Genomic DNA, 22,719 nt, shown 5'->3' with positions numbered 1-22,719 from the left:
AATGAACATTAATGGTACATATTTCATCCTTTATTTAGTAGTGATGAACTAACAACAAAAATAGATGAAAAAAGATGACATATATGACATACCTTAACATCTGTGAGATTGCTATGTTGGATCCATTCATAACCTTCAAGTTCACCAGCAATAATACAACAAAGAGAAGAGTTATTTGTGAGCCTTCATAAAGGGCCTTGTATGCCTTCTCAAGTACAGGTAAATCATGAACATCATCAAAGTCATCTTGATCATCATCATGATCAGCTACGCCACTAAATGTGTCATGGATCAATGTATTTGTACCATCATCTTCAATTGTGTTTTCTGGCGCATTATCATCTTCTTCCATAGGATCATTAACTTCATCTTCGATATTCACAACTCCATGTTCCTCCGCTTGCAAATCCACATTCTCTGGGCCATGATAATCCATATCATGTGCCCTAGGGAACCCCACCTTTATAACAATTATTGACACAAATAAATCATGATCATGATCAAGTGATTTTTAATATATATAAAAAATATTAAAACATTATAAACATTTACAAATTCAATCAATATATAGACATATAATGAAAAACTTACCAGTGGATGATAATCATGCCCCCCTTCAATGTGACCATGTTGCCTACAATGTTTCTCGACTGTTGTGATTAAAAGTCTTCTTGTCTCTAAGCCCTTGCAATTATTGCAAGGACAATAACATTTCCCGTCACTCTTTCTTTTTAATCTAGCCTACAATCTAGTAAGTGTTTCTTCATTTTGTTCTGCACTAATATTATTTGACATGATTTTTCTTTACCAAGCTTGAATATTTATATAAATTGTCGAAACAAGGCTCCGATCAGCAAACCCACCCACAAGGCCTTCTTGGCACAATGTCTCATCAGAATTTAACACGTAATAAGGCCAACTTCATGGATACAAGGCTTTAATAAAGGAACAACATGTTCTTCAAAGTAACAATACTCTTGATCAATAGGATAGTAGAGAACAATGAAACCATGCTTCAAACATGTTGCTTTACACATCCAATCATGATGTCAATGCACCTTGACAAGGACTATGAACTTTGGATTCAAACTTTTGCCACATGGAGAAGACTCTAGGAACAAAGACATTAAACCTTGTAATGCAACCTTTTCCAATATGCTTTTTTTTTGTAACAACACCCCATCAAGTTTGTGAACTTACTGTCAAGGATCAAACTTACAAGCTTTTGTATGCTCATTACAATTGTTCACCTTCCACATGGATCACAAGGGGACCCAAGGTACTTTCATGGATGTCTACATGCACTTGAGGCAACATTCAAAAGGTCCTCAAGGCCTATAAACAATGGAAGACTCCAAAATTTTGAAGAAGTCATACCTTTAAAGTTTACTGTGAGGACAAAACTAAATAGTCATCATTTGTTCATCATTATCAGATAACCCCATACAGTAAGTAATAGTACATCTGTGATAATAATTATGGTTCTTTAAAATGAATACAAAGTGAGAGACAACTGCACTTAACAAAAGAAAACTTCCAAACTTTAACTATCATTGTTTTTTGGGACAGTTTGACAGTGGCCTTCAAATCAGAGACTAAAACAACATAAAAATTCCTTGTCAAGTGACTGTAGAGGAATGTTTGGATTACTCGCAATATTATGTCAACCTCAAGTGCCAATTGGAATCATCAAATAGGTTTGTAATTAAACATATTAGAACAGTCGGCTAGGGCATCAAACCATATACCCGTCGCCCGACCACAAATTAAGATGGCACTAGTAGTTGGAAACAGGTTGACTTTAAGTGTTCAATAGAATATTGTCGGACTAGCGACGAACATTATCGTTCATCAAAATTTTGACAAAAGTCAGGGGCCAATTTAAAAAAAATATTAAAATCTCACATTAAATTGAAAGGTACCCGACGAAACAATAAATTAATTGACTATCATCGGATTTTGACCTCAAATGAGTTAGTGCCATTAGAAAATTCTTCTCTTACTGTCAACACTGTCATCTTAATATCAGGTTTAGAGGTTATTTGATTCCACTTGTAATAAATTTCATCAGGGTCCCTTACTTAGACTCTCAACGGAAATGGAACAATTTGCTCCATATCTAAGTATTCCCTAGCTTGTTCACCCCTGTTATTTTCAATCTGGATATAGGACATAAACGCTCTAAGATAAATATCTCCAATTGTGAGCAATGGATTCCACTGTGGGGTACCTAGGATGCCATAGTTATGGAGATAGAATTCACACGGTAATTTTTTCTATTGAGGAGATGAAGTGTTATAAGCTTTCACAAATTCCTCGGGAGTCATCAAAGATGAATTTAACTCGGACAATTCCCTGCTTATCTTATATGAAAGATGCAATTATTTTAGGTAAAGGGAGTATACCCTAGGAGGTGGTCTACATTCAATTGTGTGAGGCAGTAAAGTAGCTATTTTATCTATTCTATCCTCCAATTTATTTATTTCTACATCTTTTTTTTTTAATTTGTCCTCTAACACTTATTTCTCTTCCGTCCATTCCTTCTCCCTCTTTTCTAACAATTCCCACAATTCAAAAGCGATTGAAGCCCAAGAAAATGAGGGGGCCCATGTTTACTTACTGTGATTATCATCCTTTGCTCCTCCAAATTAAATTTTCTTTAGATAAATCTTTAGAATGGGATGCTTCTTGGTCTTTGTTTTTCTCCTCACTCGCAGAAGAAGATGGAGAGGGAAGTTCAGGGGAATTCCTTTTAGGATTTTTTTCTTCCTCAGTATCTGAGCTCTAGATGTCAATATTTTCTCCTTGAGCAATCTTGCTTTTGAACTTCTTCTTTAGTCTGTGGTTTTTCCTAGTAGGACGTTTTCTCGAATAAGGTTTATCTATTTGCTTCCATTTCTTACCAGTTTGACTTGCTTTAACAACTAGTTTCTTCAATTCCTAATTTGCTGCAGGGAGTTTAGACTTCTTCACTTTTTGTTTTTTAAATACGACTGTTTTAGTGTTGGCTCTCTCAAAGTAACACCAAAAGGATTAACCTTCACTCTTTTCTTCACCGTTGTTTCCTGTATTTGTTTCTTATTTTTTTTCTTGGCAACTGCTAACCCCTGTGCCACATGAGTTTCTTCTGCAACTTTTTGAGCAGAACCCTCATCTTCACTAGGAATTTTAGTTGCTTTGGAAGATGAAGCACCTGCAACTTCTTTAATACTAGGTACCTACCTTAATGTCTAAGCTCTAGTTATAGCAAATAGATCTACCCATCACATTCAACTAGGGTTCACTCAATTAACAACTGGATTAAACAATTCCGAGAAACTGACTGAATGTTACATTTCTGCACTTGGGTAGCCATATGTTCTAGCATATTATAAAGGAAGTTAGGAAAATTCATGCGTTTTCCATGCCTTAAATGACTCAACAACTTAAAATGAACAAAATGCAACTATGATTGTCATCTTCACAAGTGAGATACATAATAACAAATGTTACCTTGTGGGCCTACAGAGGTGGAAGTGACAATCGACTTGTCCCTTGTTTGGTAACATGCAATGGAGGGTCACCATGTTCTATAAACTGAGCTCTAGCGGACCTAGCATCTTTTGTTTCAGTAAATGGTTCTCTATTACTAGGCAGGCCCGTGACTTGTGAAATGGGTTCTTCTAAAATAGGCACTCTTAACCCTTTTACCACTACCTGGTCATCTTTTAATGTTTATGAAAACTGTAGAGAAACACCATCATCAAAGGTATGTAGCTTCATAAAGTAATGTAGCCACCCACATCCTCTAAACAAAGGTTTACAATCTTGGTCATCCAACAAAAGACTACGATTTGTAGGTTCATGACGAATTGGAGGACCTCCCATTGCCGATACAAACACCAACTTCCTCAAGAAAACCCCTATGTTATGCTGAAATTCAAATATGAATTCCTTTCTTTCTGAGTCTTAAGAATAAATAATAGGATGCACTTATGACAAAGCTTCTCATATGTAACAAGGAATTTATTTTAGCAAGTGTAATAAAAGGTCACATCACGCAGTGTTGCTAATTTTTATTTTTTTTGTTGCTAAAATTGGGGTTATCTTGACATCATTAGAGTGACGCAAAAGTTGACTTAATAACCAACCCAAGTTAACATGTCTACTAAAATTTGTACAAACTTAATAATGATAATATATTTTAAGCATAATTGATCCCCCCAAACTTAAGGTAGACGCAGGTGTCCACACATGCGGACGGGTAGGAGAACATAATGCAATTAGAAATATAACCATCAGTGAAATGAGAAAAAAATATGTAACAAAGAAGTATAACCATGAAAGGAAACAGAAAGTACTTACACGATCAAATATAATACCATGGCACGCTTGGATGACTGTTAACACATGCAAAGCAAAAGTATTTCATTGTGAAATATTAAAAAATGATTGTGATGACAGAATTGGAAATGGAAGATAAGAAATATGAGTGAAGTGGAGGTGACATGGAATGAGATGGAGAAAAGAACTCCACATAGACATAGAGTTTTTTATTATGATGAATGCGTACTGTGTTTAAATTGATGGTGAGTCCAATGGATCACTAGCAGTGGCTACAGGAGAACCAAAATTTTAAAATTCTTGAAATTGCTACATAAATTCCTCCTTAATGTTTGGCCTATGATATAGATGAAGAGATGCCCATTGACTAGGAGCCTGAACTTGGCGTTATCAATTGTGGCCAATTTAACTGTGCCATTAAAATATACTTGTCCATTTTCATATGGACCAAGGCACCTGGTTTGTAATTTTCCAAAATTATCCTTATATATAGAATCATATAATAAAGTCCAATCTCCTGCATGAAGTTATTTTATCTTAATATATCTGTCATGTCATTTGATGCGGTGTTGTTGAACTTGAAGTGTATGTTGCAGAGTTGATTTCCTCAACTCATCCAGTTGATTGAGTTGTAGAAATTTCTAATAGATCCATTCCCAAGTCTAGTGAAGTAAATAGAGTTTTGTGTTCAAACTATATAGGCATGACTGTTGTTTTACCGTACACTAGTTCAAAAGGTGTAAACCCCGTAGTTGTTTTCCAGGAAGTTCTGTAAGCCCATACCACTTTTGGCAAGCGATTGGCCCAAACTTTCTTATGGCCACAATCTTTGTCAAGATGGATTCAATTTCTCTATTGGTCACCTCAGCTTGGCCATTGGCTTGTGGGTGATAGGGAGTAGAATTTTTATGTTTGATGTTATATTCTTCCACCATGACAGCTATCAAGTTAGATGTAAATTGAGCACCTTGATATGTACCAATTTCTCTAGGAACTCCACATTTGGTAAATATGTCTTCATATAAAAACTCTGTAACTTTGTTGTCTCTAGCATGCTTCATAGCCTTGACCTCTACCCACTTAGTAAGGTAGTCGGTACATACAAATATATAGGATTTTCCATTAGATGGTGGATCAATTGGACCTATGAAATCCATTTCTCATTTATCAAAAGGTGTGACAACAACCTGTAGGTGTGGCAACAACCTGTGGGTGTAAAGGCATTTCATCTGACCTTCTTGGGCGGACCATTCACTGACATCTATCACATTTCCTCGTATAGTTGGTTGTATCCTTGTGGAGAGTAGGTCAGTAATAACCTAAATTGAGTAACTTCATTGTTGTCCTTTTGGCTGCAAAATGTCCTCCACAGGGTTCATCATGATAGGCATGAATGTAATAACCCACCATAATTGTTACAACAAAAATTGAGTATTCTTTTTTTTTGTTTAATGTAATCATTATGTTTTATTCAATTGCATACTCTGGGCATCCATCCATTTAGGATTAGGCATTCATCCATCTGGGATGAGCATCTAACCATACGGGTTAGGCAATTGTCCATACGGGACATAAGATTCCATCTATCCAATACAGGATAGGCATCTACCCATATGGGGTAGGCATCTATCCAAATGGGATAGGCATCTACCCATACAGGGTAGGCATCTATCCAAACAGGATAGGAGATGCTCTGGCCAGAGACTTAGACTCATCGGGACCATTCGGGTCCTGAGCCACTCACTAAGTACTACACTCTTCTAACAAAAGTGCACCGAGGTTGTCGTCCTTAGGAGTAATTAAAATAATACAAGCTTGAATTCCGCCTCGAAATTTGGCTTAAAGCCTCGGGAAGTCAAGCGAATCCATACGGGATTCCTTCCGAGTATGCATTGAATTTCTTTTTCAATTTAATTATCTTATCTTTCAATTAGGATTCTTACTCAACCAAGCCTAGACCCCACCTAGGAACGCCTGAGTACGTGGGACAACTCCATCCCAAGACTGCCTACATACCCACTTCGGCACGGGATCAAAGCGTAAAGTATGTAGTTCTATTTTCTATCCTATGGTTTGATGTAAACTAATTTGTGGGTACGCAACCCTTTCTAGGGTCAATATCCCAGACAGTTTCTCTACGATTGCTACCCACGATGGTAGCGCTTAAGCGAAGGCTCAAGATGGCCTATTGCTTGTGGCCTAAAATAACTAGATCCTAATTCTTATCATGAGTGTCACCCTTGACCAAATTGCAAATCACCAATATCCCTTCAAGATAAAAAAAAAGAAATCAATTTCATGAGAGCATTTAGCTTGACCATCCCTAAAAGGGGTTTACTATGGTTTATGTCAACGGATGTGAAAATCATTTAAAAGTTATCTTATTAAATTATCGATCCAAGGGGGATTACCCGGCCCTTGGATTTTAACTTCCAAGTGTCCCTTATTACTCCCTGATGATTTATAGGGACGATGCCACAGACGTCGTTAATGCAACTTTATTAGGCGTTAAGTGCAGTAGTTCAACACGACGACATTACCCGTAAGCGTGACCCAGAGGCACCGTATATACCGAACACTGCTAGTTTTGGTTTTCCAACTTCCTTTGTTTAGTTTCTAAACTAAGAGCTTATGAAACATCATGCTTGAAATATAATTATGAAATGGATGTACATAATTTAAACTTTAAATACTATTTGAAAAAAAGGAATATCATTATTCTGCAATTAAACGAATTAATACATGTATTGGCATGGTAATGATAATTGTGAACTTGTGTGTAATTGCATGAAGATAAAGAATGCAAAATAATATAAATGCAATGCAAAAGTAACGTCATTTACATACAAAATGTAGAAATGTTTTCTCCTATCGCGAGACTAATTAATTATAGAGTTACTAATTCCACATGAGTGATTAGCTTATACTTTTTGAAATTTTGGGTCAAATTGAAATAATAAGACTTATTTGTTTTTAAGTAAATCAAAATCATTGATCAAATAATCCAATAATTCCCTAAAGGAATTGAAACAATAATTTGATTTCCATCTTTTGCTAATTTAAAAAAAATAAAAAATTAACTAAATAATTATATAAAATAAAATAAAAAAATAAAAAAAACTTAAATTTAATTTAAACTATATATATAAAAAAAGATAACTTAAATTTTATTTAAAACGATTAATTATTAACATGGCGAATTGTTTAATGTAGTAATTAGGGGGGGGTGGGGACCACGGGTCCCATCATCCCCTGCGGTCCTGCATGCGCAGGCCCGTAGGGAATGAGGGGGCCGCGTGGTCCCCTCCACTCCCCTGCGGCCACTTACGGTGACCGCAGGGTAGTGGGGGGTACCATTAACCCCACGGTTTTCAAAACCCCCGCCCTGCGTACATCACATTTTCGAAAATCGTGCAAACATAAATGCAATACGCTATAATGATAATGTGGCATTAGTATTAATATGTTAACATTGGAATAATCACTATATATATATATATATATATGTATATAAAAATTCTAATTTATAGTTTAATTTAAATAGGTACAGAAAGTAGATTTTTGATAAAAAGGATAAAAATACTAAGGTAAACAATAAGGACTCATTCACAGGGTGAATAATCCAGAAAGTTATTCACACAGATAAACAATCCAGGAAGATGAAAGATAGATGATTATGCTGGGAAGTGTAATCTCATAAAATCTACAGAGATAAACTTATATGTTGTTTCCCCACAGAGATTTATTCTCAGAGATAGACAATCCAGATACAATATTCGTTTCCAGCCATGAAGATAGATGAAATATGCTAGTAAATGCAAGCTCATAGAGTGTGTTTTTTAATCTGATTTTCAATCTAAAACTTACAGAGATATACTTATATGTTGTTTCCCCACAAAGATTTATTCACAGAAATAGAAAGAATAATCATACAGATTTAAATATTACAGGGAGAATAATTGCAGTAAAATCTCAAACCAGACATAGAGGAAATAATCACAGCGAAATCTCTTTAAAGGATGAGATTCAGATAAACAATAACCAGAGAGATGATTCTAGAGAAAGGAAATAAAGATGGTTCTGATTTAGTTCTTCAGCGAGAATCAATCTAAAACTTAATAAGAGATTTTAAACAAATTCCTATCAAGAATTTGAAATATATGGATCTAAGTTTAAAAAAAATTGAAACTAATGGATCTAAATGAACAAATGAAACTAATTCTTATCAACAAAATTTGAAACAAATGATTTCTAATTTCTTAACAAATTAATCTACTTCTTATCAAAAATTTGAAACTAATGGATCTAATTAATCTAATCTAATTTGCAGCAAAGATGAGATGCATGAAAAATTAAATGGGAAGAACCTGGATGCTTGAAATTGGTGTAGAATCCCCTATGAATCTCCCTTGATCCTTCAACTTGAAAGAAGTCCTCCAAAGCAAAAATCTTAGTTGAAAAATGAAATATGACTACAAAAGAAGAATTTACTTGAAGAAAATCTTTATGGAATTACCAACTCCTTTTTTGAAAACTTGTACATCTTTTATAAGAAAAATCTCCAAATTCCACTACCTAATTTTTTAATTGAAAAATAGAGATTCTCTCCCAATTTGGCCTTCATGCAAATTGATTAGACTTAGTGGGAGGAGTTACATGCAAGGTGGTGGAGAAGCCTCTAGAAGCTTCTTATTCTTCCTACAACATGTGCCATTATTTGGGTGAGGAGGTTTAAATAAACAATTAAGAAAAAAAAAAGTATATTTTCCATGTGTGTGTGATTTATTATTTTTATTCCTTTATAATATTCATTCAATAGTTTAGCCAAAAGAAATATAATAGAGTTTGTACTTTAATCCAAAGGTGATAAAGGAGGGTTGTGACAATGAAGAATGTCATATGTCTTATCTTCTCGAATACACCTCCTCATGACATTATCTGGTCATATATAAAATAAACATCCAGTGACCCATGTATATGGAAAACTCTTTTCAATTAGGATCCTTCTATCCTTTGGAGAGAAATGTGAGGGTACTTTGCTAGTAACAAAATAATTAGCTATATCAACATACCAAGGTATATGAACAATAATAGAAAAAAGATGTTCATCTGGAAAGGAATCATCAATGATAGGCTCTTGAGGCTTATGTGTAAGTCTTGACAAGAAAACAACTACTACATCTGCTTTACCTAGCTTATCTATGATAGTGATGTCGAACTCCTGCATTAGATGTAGCCATCTAGCAAGTCTACCCGAAACAACTAGTTTATTCATGATATATCTGATTATTGTGTGGTCAGTATAGACATATACTTGGTAGCCTATTAAGTAATGTCTAAATTTGTTAAGGGCATATATTACTACTAACATTTTTTTTTCTGTTACAGTATAATTCAATTCAGCTCCCTGCATGTTTTTGCTTATATAGTAGACTGCATTTTCAATGGCTCCATCTTTCTATGCCAAGACTGCTCCAACTGCATAGTCAAAAGAATTAGTATAAATAAAGAATAGAAGATTCTATTGATATCCTTGGAGGACTGGTGCTTCAGCAAGGGCAATTTTGAGATCCTGAAAGTCTTTGTCACATGCTAGTGTTCACTGAAAATCCGCATCCTTTAGCAATAGACCATACAAGGGACTTGCTATACTGCTGAAATTTTTAACAAATATCCTATAGTAACCAACATGTCCCCAAAAACTACTTATATCATTTTGCTTGGTGGGAATTGGAAGAGTTTTAATTACCTCACTCTTAGTAAGATCCACTTGAATTCCTTTAGCTAAGATGTAGTGACCTAAGACCACCCCTTCTTGCATTATAAGGAAGCATTTCTCATTGTTCAATGAAATATTATGATCTTGACACCTCTGCAACACTTTGGACAAGTTATCAAGTGTTTCTTGAAACTCATCTCCATAGGTGGTAAAATCATCCATGTAGATCTCCATGCAATTGTGAGAAATATCTACAAAGATGCTTAAGACTTCCCTTTGAAAGGTTGTTGGGGCATTACACAATCCAAATGGAAGAACAAGGTAGGCATAGGTTCCCCAGGGACAAGTGAATGTGGTCTTGTCCTGGTCCTCTGGTGATATCTGAATCTGATTATAACCACTAAAACCGTCAAGGAATGAGAAATACTTCTTTCTTGCTAGAGTATCCAGAACTTGATCAATGAAAGGGAGTGAAAAATGATCCCTTTTTGTAGCTTTGTTATGTTCTTTATAATCTACAGATACTCGCCATTTTCCATTCTTCTTTGGAACAATTACCAAAGGGGAAACCCATGTTGCAAGGTGTGTGCCCTTGGTCTCCTTGTGTAGTGCAACACAACGCTCGGGTTTGTGACATGGCTTAACCACCTCCTGTGGATTCTATAAGTCTATTTGTTGTATTAGGCATTATTAGGCTGATCTTTTGGTGCAACAACAACCACATTTGTAACAAGTGGTATCAGAGCTGGGTCACAGAATCATAGCCCGCTTGTGCTAAGGGGGGGATTGTTGCAAGGTGTGGCCTTTGGTCTATGTGCAACAAAAGTGGTGTGTTTGTGACATGGCTTAACCGCCTCCCATGGATTCTATAAGTCTAGTGGTTGTATTGAGCATTGACAGGTCGATCTTTTGGTGCAGCGACCACCAATCCCAACAAATATTGTTGCAAGGTGTGGCCCTTGGTCTATGTGCAGCAAAAGCAGTGTGTTTGTGACATGGCTTAACCACCTCCCATGGATTCTATAATTCAAGTAGTTATATCGGGCATTGATAGGTTGATCTTTTGGTGCAACGACAACCACTCCCAAGAAATGGTATCAAATCTTGGTCACAGGTTCAAACCCCTTGCTTGCGCTGGGGGGGAGATTGTTGCAAGGTGTGCACCCTTGGTCTCCTTGTGTTGTGCAGCGCATCACTCGGGTTTGTGGCATGAATTAACCACCTCTTGTGGATTCTATAAGTCCAGTGGTTGTATCAGGCATTAATAGGTCGATATTTTGGTGCAACAACAACCGCACTTGTAACAACCCATTCACTATTTGAAATATGGTAGATAAAACCTGCTTCTAATAATTTTTATAATTCAGTCTTTACAATTTACCCAAGAGCTGGGTTGACCTGTTTGTGGCCATCTGTTTGGCTTAGTTTTTTCTTGTATGTATATTCTATGAGTACATGGTTTGGGATCCAAGCCTATCATGTCAGTGTAGTCCCAAGCAAATGCAGTAGTTTTATCCTTCAATAATTGTTTCAGGGAATGCTCCTACTGTGCATAAATATTACAATTCACAATTAGTTGCTTCTAAGGGGCCACTTCTATCTGTTTAGTAATTTCCTTCATGGAGGATTCATTCACTTTAGATAATTTTATTTCATGGGGCAACAAAGTATGGACTAGTGTAGGGGTAATCAAATTAGAACTAGGCAGTAGTATTTGTGATGGACATACAAAATTGTCTGAAGTACCTACTCCGGTAGCATCTACTGCACATGTATTATTTAATACCTGTGTCAAGATTTTAACTTCATTATGCAATTGTAGGAGAGGACTTATGTCAAGCATAATTAGATTTACCACAAACTTGCCATCTTCTTTAGGCTCATGACCAAGATTAGGCCAAATGATTTTTTTTGACTCTTCATGGGGTTGAGCTGGTGGATAGAGTGTTAATTTCTTTATATTGTCCCCATTTGAAATAGTCATATTTACTGATTTGTATCCTATATAATCATCTGCAGTGGCCAACCAAGGTCTTCCCAAAATTATTGGATACCCCCCTAAGGTAGCTTTAGGGGATAAAATCATGAAATCAGCTAGATACTCCCAAGAATCAAGAGTTACTACAATGTCCTCCATCATACCATTTGGCTTAACAGTGGAACTATCTGATAGTTGAAGGATTGTATTAGTAAGCCTTATATTTGTCAAATTTAGATGCTGCATGATATCCTTTGTCATGAGATTAATAGCAACTCCTAAATCAATGAGGGCATTTTGAACCATCACTCCATTCATCATTATTCCAACCATAGGGCTACCAAGGTCTAAATACTTAGGTATAATCACTTTCCCTAACATAATATCAACTTACTTCCCCATTACATGAACTGTTGTAGGATCCTTCTTCTTCCTCCCAGGTTTCTTAAAGCATGCCTCTCTAATAGCTTTACTATATATGGGAACATTTTTAATGGCTTGAAAGAGAGGTATTTTAACACAAACATGCTTAAGCTGATCCAAGAAATCAAAGGTTGGCTCAAAGATGGGCCTTGATTGAGATAATCTTTGAGGGAATAGAGGATCTGGGGCTTTAGGATCTTCAGTTGGTGAGACATGATTATAATCTACCTGATCCTCTTCTTCACTAGATAATTTTGTGATAACATGAGTAATAAGTGGTGGTAAAGTTTTTCCTTACCGAAGATGTACATCACTAATGCTAACTACATATGTAGGGTATTGATTGAATTCTGCTAGATACACTGGTTGTTGTTGTTGTGTTTTATTATTGGGATTAGGAGTAGGTTGAGATGGTAATTGAGTAGGTCTTGGTGGGACATTGGTAGGTGCAGGTGGTATAATAGCTGGTTGGCTAGCAGATTGGTTAGGTTGGAGATATCTAGCTAGATGATTAGGTCGTTGTTGTCCTTTCCATGGTTGTGATTATGGCCAATTGGTTTGTTGTGGCTATCAATTTTCTAGGGGTGGTTTCCATTGAGCTTGGGGTCCAAACCAAGAGTTTGGCTGATAATTCCATTGTGGATTTCCATAGTTGCCAAAATTTAGTGGATATTGAGTTTGCCACTAATTACTAGGTGCATAAGAATATGGACCATTAAAAGATAAGGGATCAGGTGGCATGCCTTGTCTTGTAACCCATGGATTCCTTTGTGCTACATAGAAAATTTGGCCCTCATCATCTTATACTGGATGAAATTGTGGTTGATTAGGCTTCTTGTCGATGGTTGCCAATTTCTTGCATCTACACTCCTTCTATCTACAATGAGGACATAATTCGGCCAGCATTGCCTCTGCAGCTTCTTGCTTCTGTTTTGCCTGAAGAGTATCAATTTGTGTGGCCATGTTATTGATAATATCCTGTTGAAAATCCTTGAGAAAATTATTCAACTTTGTTCTTGAGACCCCTAAATTGGATTTGTTGCCTGATGTAAACTTGTATCCTCTAGACCTTTTCAATGTAGCTCTTGAGTAATTTTGACAGAGTTGTCGTATTTCATCCCAAGTTGCTTGGGTAATATCACCACCTCCCATAAGGTTCAAAGCTTTAATCCATTCATCATCGATTCTCCTTAGAAGACCAATTTATGAGAATTTGGAGTTAACTGATTATGCTTGGACTTCTTCAAATTGAAGGGAAACCTTTCTACACAGTCTTCCAGGGATTCCTTATCTTTTTGTTGCATCCACAATATATCATATCCCCTTGTATCACTTCCTCTACAACATTCCTTGTATTTGTTGAGCAATTTTTCTTTCATGGTGTCCCAATAAGCTATAGAATCTTCTTCCAAGGACATAAACCAACATAGAGCAGAGTCCTTCAAGGTAGAGGGAAACAAATTAAGTATGTGTTCATTTGTGGTATAGTCATAACTTCTGCATAACACATCAAACTCAAAAAGGAAGGTGTATGGGTCTTCTGTAATAAGGCCATAAAATTGAGGGAGAGCGGTGGGAGGAATGTTCTTCAGATTGGCATTGGCTCTTTTTGGTGGAATAAGAAACTTAAAGGTCAAGTCAGGAGGTGGGGGTGGATTGCTACCACCACCTCCACCACCACCGCCAAGGCCTTCCATTTTGCCTTGGTAAACTACTAATGAAGCAAATGAATTTTCTACAAGTGGTGGCTCAGGTGGAGGAATGAGGTTGTCTAGGCCATTATTATCTAGGTCTCCAAAGAGTTGTGCAAATGGATTAATTTATGGCTCAATATTTGGATCTCTAGCTAGATATTCTTCAGGATGATTCTGACTGGGAATAAATCTCCCAAGGGGATCTCTTCTTCTATGCATACAGGGATTGTAGAACTAACATTAAACCTGCATGAATTACATAAATAACTTAATCTATTCTAGGAAGTAAAATACTGCTATAACAATGACTTGGCAAATGAAATTCTATATTACTATAAACTCCCTGCTTGTCATCGTCCCCGACAATGACGCCAAAAATGTTGGTCCAAAACAATAGGTGTTGAACACAACATTATACTCAACCTTAGAGACACAAGTTCCTAATTGAATAGCTATCCAAAACTCCACTATCTTGGCTCATTTATCTTATCAATCTGAGGACGTGCAACTTGAAATGGGACAACAAAATATATGCACCAAGAGTTTTAAGGAACATGTCTATCCTATTCTAAACAAATGGAAATGTTGAATAAATCTTCATAAGGAAATAACTTGCTTCAAGATCATAACTCAAGAAAACTATGCCAACTTTTATCAACAAAATTTAAGCTCTTCTAGCCTATGTAAAAATAACTGTTCTATTTTGCTGTGGCTGCAGGAACAAACATAGATTATCAGTCCAGTGGCTGCAGGAGCAAACAACGAACAACTTACTAGAACAAAATTAAATTACTTCAGAAAATAAAGTGCATAAAAACAAATATACAAAATCCTCACCAAGTGGGCCCCCTTGAGTGAGTCTCTTGAACTAGAAGTTAAAACAAAGGTTAACTATGAAGCTCGCATAACCATATCAAAACACCATAAACTTATTCAAGATAGTAAATATGCTTCTTATTTAGAATCAACGCGACAACATAACCTAGTCTGATATCAAAATAACAACTAGCTAAACTAGGAAACTTTAGAAGGATTTATATAACATTCATCCTTACAACAATTTTCCACAATAGCTGCTTCACCCCTAATATCTAGTTGGAGGCTTTTATTTATAATATAAAGTCTAAGAGAGCGAAGAAAATAGGACTTTGTTTCGTCCTTGAACATTTGTAAATCTTCCCTAGATTTTCTCTAACATACAAGATGGTTATATAACAAGATCATTAATAGAACATGGTTGTTCTTGAAGGCTCCTTAATGACTTCAAACAACTAGTGCCCGAGTTGTAACAACCTTTGACCCTTTCATGCCTTGTTGTCCAGTCCTATCCACGTTGCCATGCTGTTGATAATAAAATCATGTTTCATCACAAAAAGTCTTTCACGCGGTTGCAACACCAAGGTTAGCACAAGTACTTCTATTCATATTTCATGACCATTCATTGCAACACATTTATCATCATACAAAGATAAAGTAAATACTTATATTTAAATTCATAAGGTTCATTGTTTTGTTATAATGAAGGTTTTAAACTATAGGCAACATGACCATCATATAGACCTTAAAAGTCAGTCAAAACATAATATAAGATCCTAATAGTAGGTATATAAGAGTCTTAAGCTTGATAAAATGATTGCAAATAAAGACATAAACTAGGGCTCATCAGGTTGTATGGTCTGCATTCGATGTTATAAAAGGTAATTTTGGGGGTAGGATTTATGCCTGCACAGGTGGCCAAGGGCACTGATGAGGAGACTCCTCAACAACTGATGTTGTTTATTCACTAGGCATAGGGTATGAACAAGGATGAGTGTCATGCAGAAGCATATATCGGTTGGGATTTGTTGATTCATTACTTGCGGGCGAAGGAACGAGAGCGAGCCAAAGGAAAGATGAAGACAAGGTCGGTGGAAGAACCAGAAGCAAAATTCAAGATGAAAGACTAGTGGATTAATGGGCCTTTGGAAGCAGTGAGGAAGAAATCAAAAGAAAAAAACTATTTTTTATTTAAATCTTGTTTATGTAGTTACTTGATCAATTGTTATATGTTTTAAACTGTTAAACCGTATACATGAGTGTATAGGGTAGAATACTGGTAAGCGAGGGTAGGATTTTGGTTGATGTTTTGTTAGACTATGGACATCATTTTGGAGCAAATTTTGACAATGTTTATTTTTTATGTGGGATAGATGATACTATAGCTTATGTACTTTGTTTTGAATATCAATAAAATACATATAATTACCAACCAAAAAAACTGATTAAAAAATTTATGATTTTCAAAAAGTATTTAAATATAATTATTTCAAAGAGATATATAAAATACAATTATAAAGAATACATATAATAATTAGATTTATTTTTTTAATAAAAATATTTGTATTTAAATTTTTGTTTAATTTAATTTAAACTGAAACAAATCTCTATAATTGTTTTTATCATCTATATTTTGAGATAAAAAAGAATCATTAAAATTTATATATCTATTTAAAAAAAATATTTTATTTACAATATTATAAATAATAAAAAAGGATAAAAACTATTTAAAATAGACATTTCTTTTTTAAAAATACAAAGAAATCCAAAAAAACCTAAAAAATCTATCATTCCTAAAAAAATTCTCCTATAACATCAATTTTTTAAAACCAATTGTAGTGTAGATAAATAATTTCTACAATATCTTAAATTTAAAAATATAAATCTCAACTTTACAAAAATCAAGTTTATGTTGAAAGTAAAAATAATAATAATTTTTAATTGGTGCAAACTAATTGATTGATTAGGCTTCAGTGAAAGCAATAGTATTGCCCGGGGCAAGTACTAATACTAGTAAATTATTATTATATTATGATCAAACTAGTATTTTTTTTTCAATAAAAGTGGGCAAGCCACTAAACTTTTTTTTATTATATTTCATAATTTTTACAACGAATTCAAACGACATATCGACAGGAAAGAACCCGCAAGAAAACCTCCGGTTATCGCCTTGAACAAAAAACTAAACTACCCTTACAAAATCTGTTACATATCCAGAAGACCCACCCAACCCCATACCATTGAAACTATACAAAGAGGTCCCATAGGACATGTCTAGATACAAAGCCAACTAGCTGCAAAATAAAGAGTTCGATAACAAAAAATCTCCTTGAGAAGATCGTGTAGAAACACCAAAGAGCCCATATACTTATATCAATTGGGGAGCATCAACTGGTTACAAAATGAATAGCTGGATATCTAAGAGAAACTCCTCACGAAGATCAAACAGAGGTACCAAGGAGCCCATAAGTTATGACCAAATCTCCAGCATGTCAAAACTGAATAAAGCCAAAATTATCCATATTTGCATTAAAAAACCATACCACAACTCCAATATATAGTAGTTAGACATGTAAAAACCAAGAACTAGTGCTTTCAACCGGAGGATCATGAGCTGCATTTGGAGGAGGAACAACCCTTAGAGGGAATTCCAATTGAGCAGGAGCAGAGAACAAGAAACTCAAAGAAAGTAACAAATGCAAAGCCTCAAAAACAACCCAGGCTTTGTCCACAAACTGATCAGAAACCCGATACATAAGAAAATCCATAGAAGCCAGTGTATCATCCATGGTATCACATATCAACCCCATTCTTAATTCAAACAACAATTGACCAAACCAACCATTACCCAAGAGCTCATGGCGAGGAAGAAAACCACCATAATAAAAAGACCTCACATCAAAATGATAATTATCCAAGGTAGAAAAAACCATATCCCGATTACATACTGATGGAAAAATGAACGTGGAAACCAGGAGGTAGACCAATTCAACATCAAGTAAAACATCATAACAAATAGTAACAAACCGAGACAAAAACTCTAAATAAGAAATATTAGGGCAAATTTCCAACCAACGACTCCCCAAAAGCTTGCAGAATCCAAAAGCCACCTTAGGAGAAAACAGGTTAAAAACCTTACCAAGCTTCTCATAATTATCCACATTATCTTCCTCCAAAACCCCAGATTCAAGCACCACTCTATACATTCCAAAAGCCAAGATAGTCGACATTTGCAGAAGCAAACACTCCAAAAAATCCACAGAACATGTAAAGCAAAATGCAACCTTCCACAATCTAAATAAATGAAGTAAAAACACATGGAATAAATAACAAAAGGCTGCCATCAACTTACCATCATGGTGACAACAAATTTATGATAAAATATCATTTACAAACTGCAATGATATGATATTTCATACTGAATAACAACATTTAAAACCTGACAGCCATCAATAAAAGCCAAGTGGGAGAGATCGTAAACACCAACAAATGATTATAAACATCATAGAACAATGTCGAACCTGCCACAACCAAATGGTAAGATTTGCCAGAAAATATGCCACTGTGTTCATTTCCCTATAACAATGACATATTAAGAAGGAATCAAAAGAATCTAATTTTTGTAAAATATGATCAAGCAAATACTGCAACTTCCAACAATTTGATTTCTTCTTCATGACACTCTAAATAATAACCATAGAATCACCCTCAATCACTATGTTTTTGATATTTAAAGAGATTGCCATATCCAAACCCAAGGATAAAGCTTGATACTCCGCAAAATTATTAGTGCTAAAACCAATATCATGACATTTAGCAAGGATGAGTTGCACATTATGATAAAAAATAGCCATCCCAACGTCTGCCTTCCCAGGGTTTCCCTAGGAGGCACCATCAAAATTAAGTTTGAAATGTCCCCAAGGAGGAGGTTTCCACTTGGCCAACAACCGCATCGCACATGAATTGTTACTCTTGGAGACTGAGCCATGAGAGGGTAAGATCGAAAGGGCTTCCAAAAACCTAGTAACCCTATTATCCCAATGGGAAAAGGAAGGCTGATTACCCAAGTTATTATAAATATAAGACAAAGCAACCTCCAAAATAGAGGCTTCTATTTTTTGTAGAACATCCGATACAGAAGAACTCACTTTTTTGAAAATCCTATTATTTCGTTCAAGCCAAATATTGCAGATGACAATAGAGGGAGAAATAACCCAAAGGCATGCATAGAAACAAGAGGCAAACATGAGAGGCCAAGAGCAAAAGTGGGAAGCAAGATCCTTACCAATAATAAAAGATAAGCCTAATTTACTCAGCAACCAATTCCAACAGTCGTAAGCAAAATTACAATGAAGAAACAGATGTGAAGAAGACTCGAGGTTCTTATTACATAGAACGCATGGAAAAACCACAGTAATGCCTAATCTATCCAACTTCATACCTATTAGAACTCTATCTTGGATGGCCAACCAAGCAAAGGTGCCAACTTTAGGTAAACAAGCCGAGTGCCAGAACAACTTATAAGGCCAATAAGAGCAAGAATTTGCAGGTAAAAGGGAGATATAACCATCCTTAACAGAGTACTTACCAGAGGCATTCCCAGTCCAAATAAGTTCATCCTTAGAATCCGAGAGAGTAACAAACCTTTCACTCATAATCTTATCAAACTCTACTTTCAAGTGCAGATCCACATCAAGGAAATCAATCGACTTCCATTTGGCCAATTTAAGAGGACAATTCTGAACAATATCAAAATAATCTACCACAAACACACCCCAAAGAGAGGTGAAGAGACCCATCAAGGGAGATCAATCTCTAATACTAATCAAAGAGCAATGTCCATTCCATGATTCATCCCAAAATCTAGCTTTCCTTCCATCATGAACAACCCATGAGAGATGGGGAATAATAATCGCTCTACATTTACATAAGAAATTCCAAATGATAGAACCAGAAGGTAAATTGGAAAATTTGAAAATACTCTCTTTGGGACCATTATTTAGATATTTAGCAAACATAATTTGAGCCCATAGAGAGTTGGGATCAAACTAGTATTATTATATTAAGAAAATTGGTCAAATAAATATAGATATTTTAGTATTATTATATTTTAGCATAATAAAGTTGTGGTGTTGTTGTTTTTGTCATCAAAGTTCAAAACTTGTTGGGGTGGTATTGTTGAATGTTTAAATGGGGATGAGGTACCCTATTTGTGACCCCACTAGTTCATAGCTTCTAGTCAAAAGAACTTACCCCTTATACAAATTTGACTTGTAATATGTAAGGAAACTTGCAACCAACTTTATGACAATTTCCACATAACCCAATTTAGATTTTAATCAAATCAACACATAGAATCCACATGTAAAGAATAGACAATATACCCATAAAAATGTGACACAAGATATATCCTGGGAAAACCCTCACGAGGGAAAAAACTCAGCCTCCAAAAGCATCATGCACCATGTATTATCAACAATGCATCCATTACAATACAACTATGGAAAGCCTTCAAAAACCCAACCATAACTAAGCACTCCATGTGACCAAGCATGAATCCACACATCCAATGCCATGCTTACTCCTTCACAAATGCTAACCTAGCTAACCTAAACAACTACCCTTATGGTTGCTTTTATAAACACAAGCTCCCACAAAACCACCAAGTGGCATTACATCAAAACCATGTGCCCAAAACCATGGGACAATAAAATATAATTTTTTTTCTACGTACCCTTGACCCACATTTAATATTGGGTACTTCATCACAATTACATTCCCTAATATTAAATAAATACAATATAATAATACCAATGTGTCAATACAACTCATCAAGTGGTTACAAGAATATTTCAAGAGAATCTCTACATGTTGTACGTCCATCTAGGTGCTCCTAGGTGCAACAATATAATATAATTCCATGTCCACCTCACACAATAATAAAATAATACAACAATGAAATATTATTATGCAAGGTGTACAACACCATTTCCCCAACATAATCCATAAATCTAATCCAACTATATGTTTTTTCTTGATTGTTTCTATCTTTTGACTCAAGATTGTTTTCGTGCAATATAAATTTGACTTCAGGTATTATAAATCTAATCTAGATATATGTTTTTTGTTGTTTGTTAAGGGCTCTAGGTATTATAAGATATCTTAGGGAGATCTTCAAACTATAAGGGTCGAGTTCTCTTATACTAATGTCCTTGATTGGAGAAAATTTATGATTATAGAAATGACAAAAGACAATAACACTATTCATCAATGCAAATGTTCTAGAATGATTAGATGCATAATTAGATTCCTTTTAGTACTCCAAAATAAAATGTTCCTAGAATGATGCTCCTTGTAATGCATAATTTTTTTAATGAATAATCAATTGTGGATGAATGCACATTAAATGTCTTTTAATATCAATCTACATAATAACTTGATGTGAAAGTGTATACTAATTTGAGTCATAATGGTAGTAGAATAAGAAAGAGTTAGCTTATATTTGATTGACCCAAGATAACATAATGTTAATTTGGGAATAGGGAATGGAGATCATATTAGAGAAGAGATGATTCAAGATTTGTCGGGCATTCTTAGGGTTCTAGGAAGGATTTTAGTCGGTTTGGAGGAGAAAATCAGTTCCTTTTTCGTCTGGAGCATTATCATAGACAATCATTTGAAAGAAGAACTTAAAAGCAATTGGATATAATTCCTCATGGAAAGGAGAAATAAATGCTCGCAGGAGCTCAAATCAACAATCCTTTATGGGGAAAAACTCAATATCATTTCCAAATAATATACCAATATTTCCTCTCTAGCCTTCCGAGATTCCAACGAATCCTCCCCTGCCTAAGAAAGCTTGGACAACTAAGCATTGGGACATCCATAAGAGAAGAAATGAAACTTTGAGGTCATCTTATGGGTAGAAGCACAAGCCCTTTTCGGAGCTACGATTAAAAACTCATTTTTCATCTGATTCTAGTAGGTTTGGCAGACCTGGCAACTTTTCTTTTCGTCCATCCTTCCCTAACAACATCCCTCTTTCTCATAGATTTGGGGTTGGGGATGGCTTCAAGGATTCCAGATTAGTCAAGAAGTTACCAAAAGAAAATCATTTATGGAGACCTCAAAATAACAAGGTATGGGCTCCTAAGTATTCTTGTTCTTCTAGGGAGCAAGTTGCAGAGAAAGAAGAAGAGATACAGTCTTTCCCATTGGTAAAAGAAGTTTCTACAGATGGAAAAGTAGAGTAGAATAATAGCTCTTACACTAATGTCCAGACGGATTCAGTTAACTTGGAAAAAGGAAAAGAACTTGAGGTTGGGAAAAAGAGTAAAGACTTGAGTACCATATTATTAGAATCTTCTCTCTCTCCTTAGGTTCAAGACTTTCATCAATGAGCACTAATCTGTAAGTTCTGGAAAACTTCTATTGATAAAAAAAAGTTTATTCCAATGGGTTTTAGAAAATTGGAGTGGAGTTCCAGAGGTATTTCTAATAGATCAAGGGAATGACTTCTTTGTGTCACTTTTTGAATCAAAAGAACATAGAGATGTTTTTAGAATCAAATCTTGGTTCTATAATTGCTCAGGGCTTCATATGCAAATCGGGTATCCAAACTGTAGACACCTAAAAATGTCTCATTGATTCTACACTAATTATTCATCTATTTAATTAAGTAATTATGTAATTATTTGATTAAATTAATTATTTCTTCTAATCAACACCCTTGACCATTACTAATTATTCGCATTTCTATCAATTCA

This window comes from Cryptomeria japonica, chromosome 10 (assembly GCF_030272615.1).
Source record: "Cryptomeria japonica chromosome 10, Sugi_1.0, whole genome shotgun sequence".
Lineage (NCBI taxonomy): Eukaryota > Viridiplantae > Streptophyta > Pinopsida > Cupressales > Cupressaceae > Cryptomeria > Cryptomeria japonica.
This window is presented reverse-complemented; position numbering follows the sequence as displayed.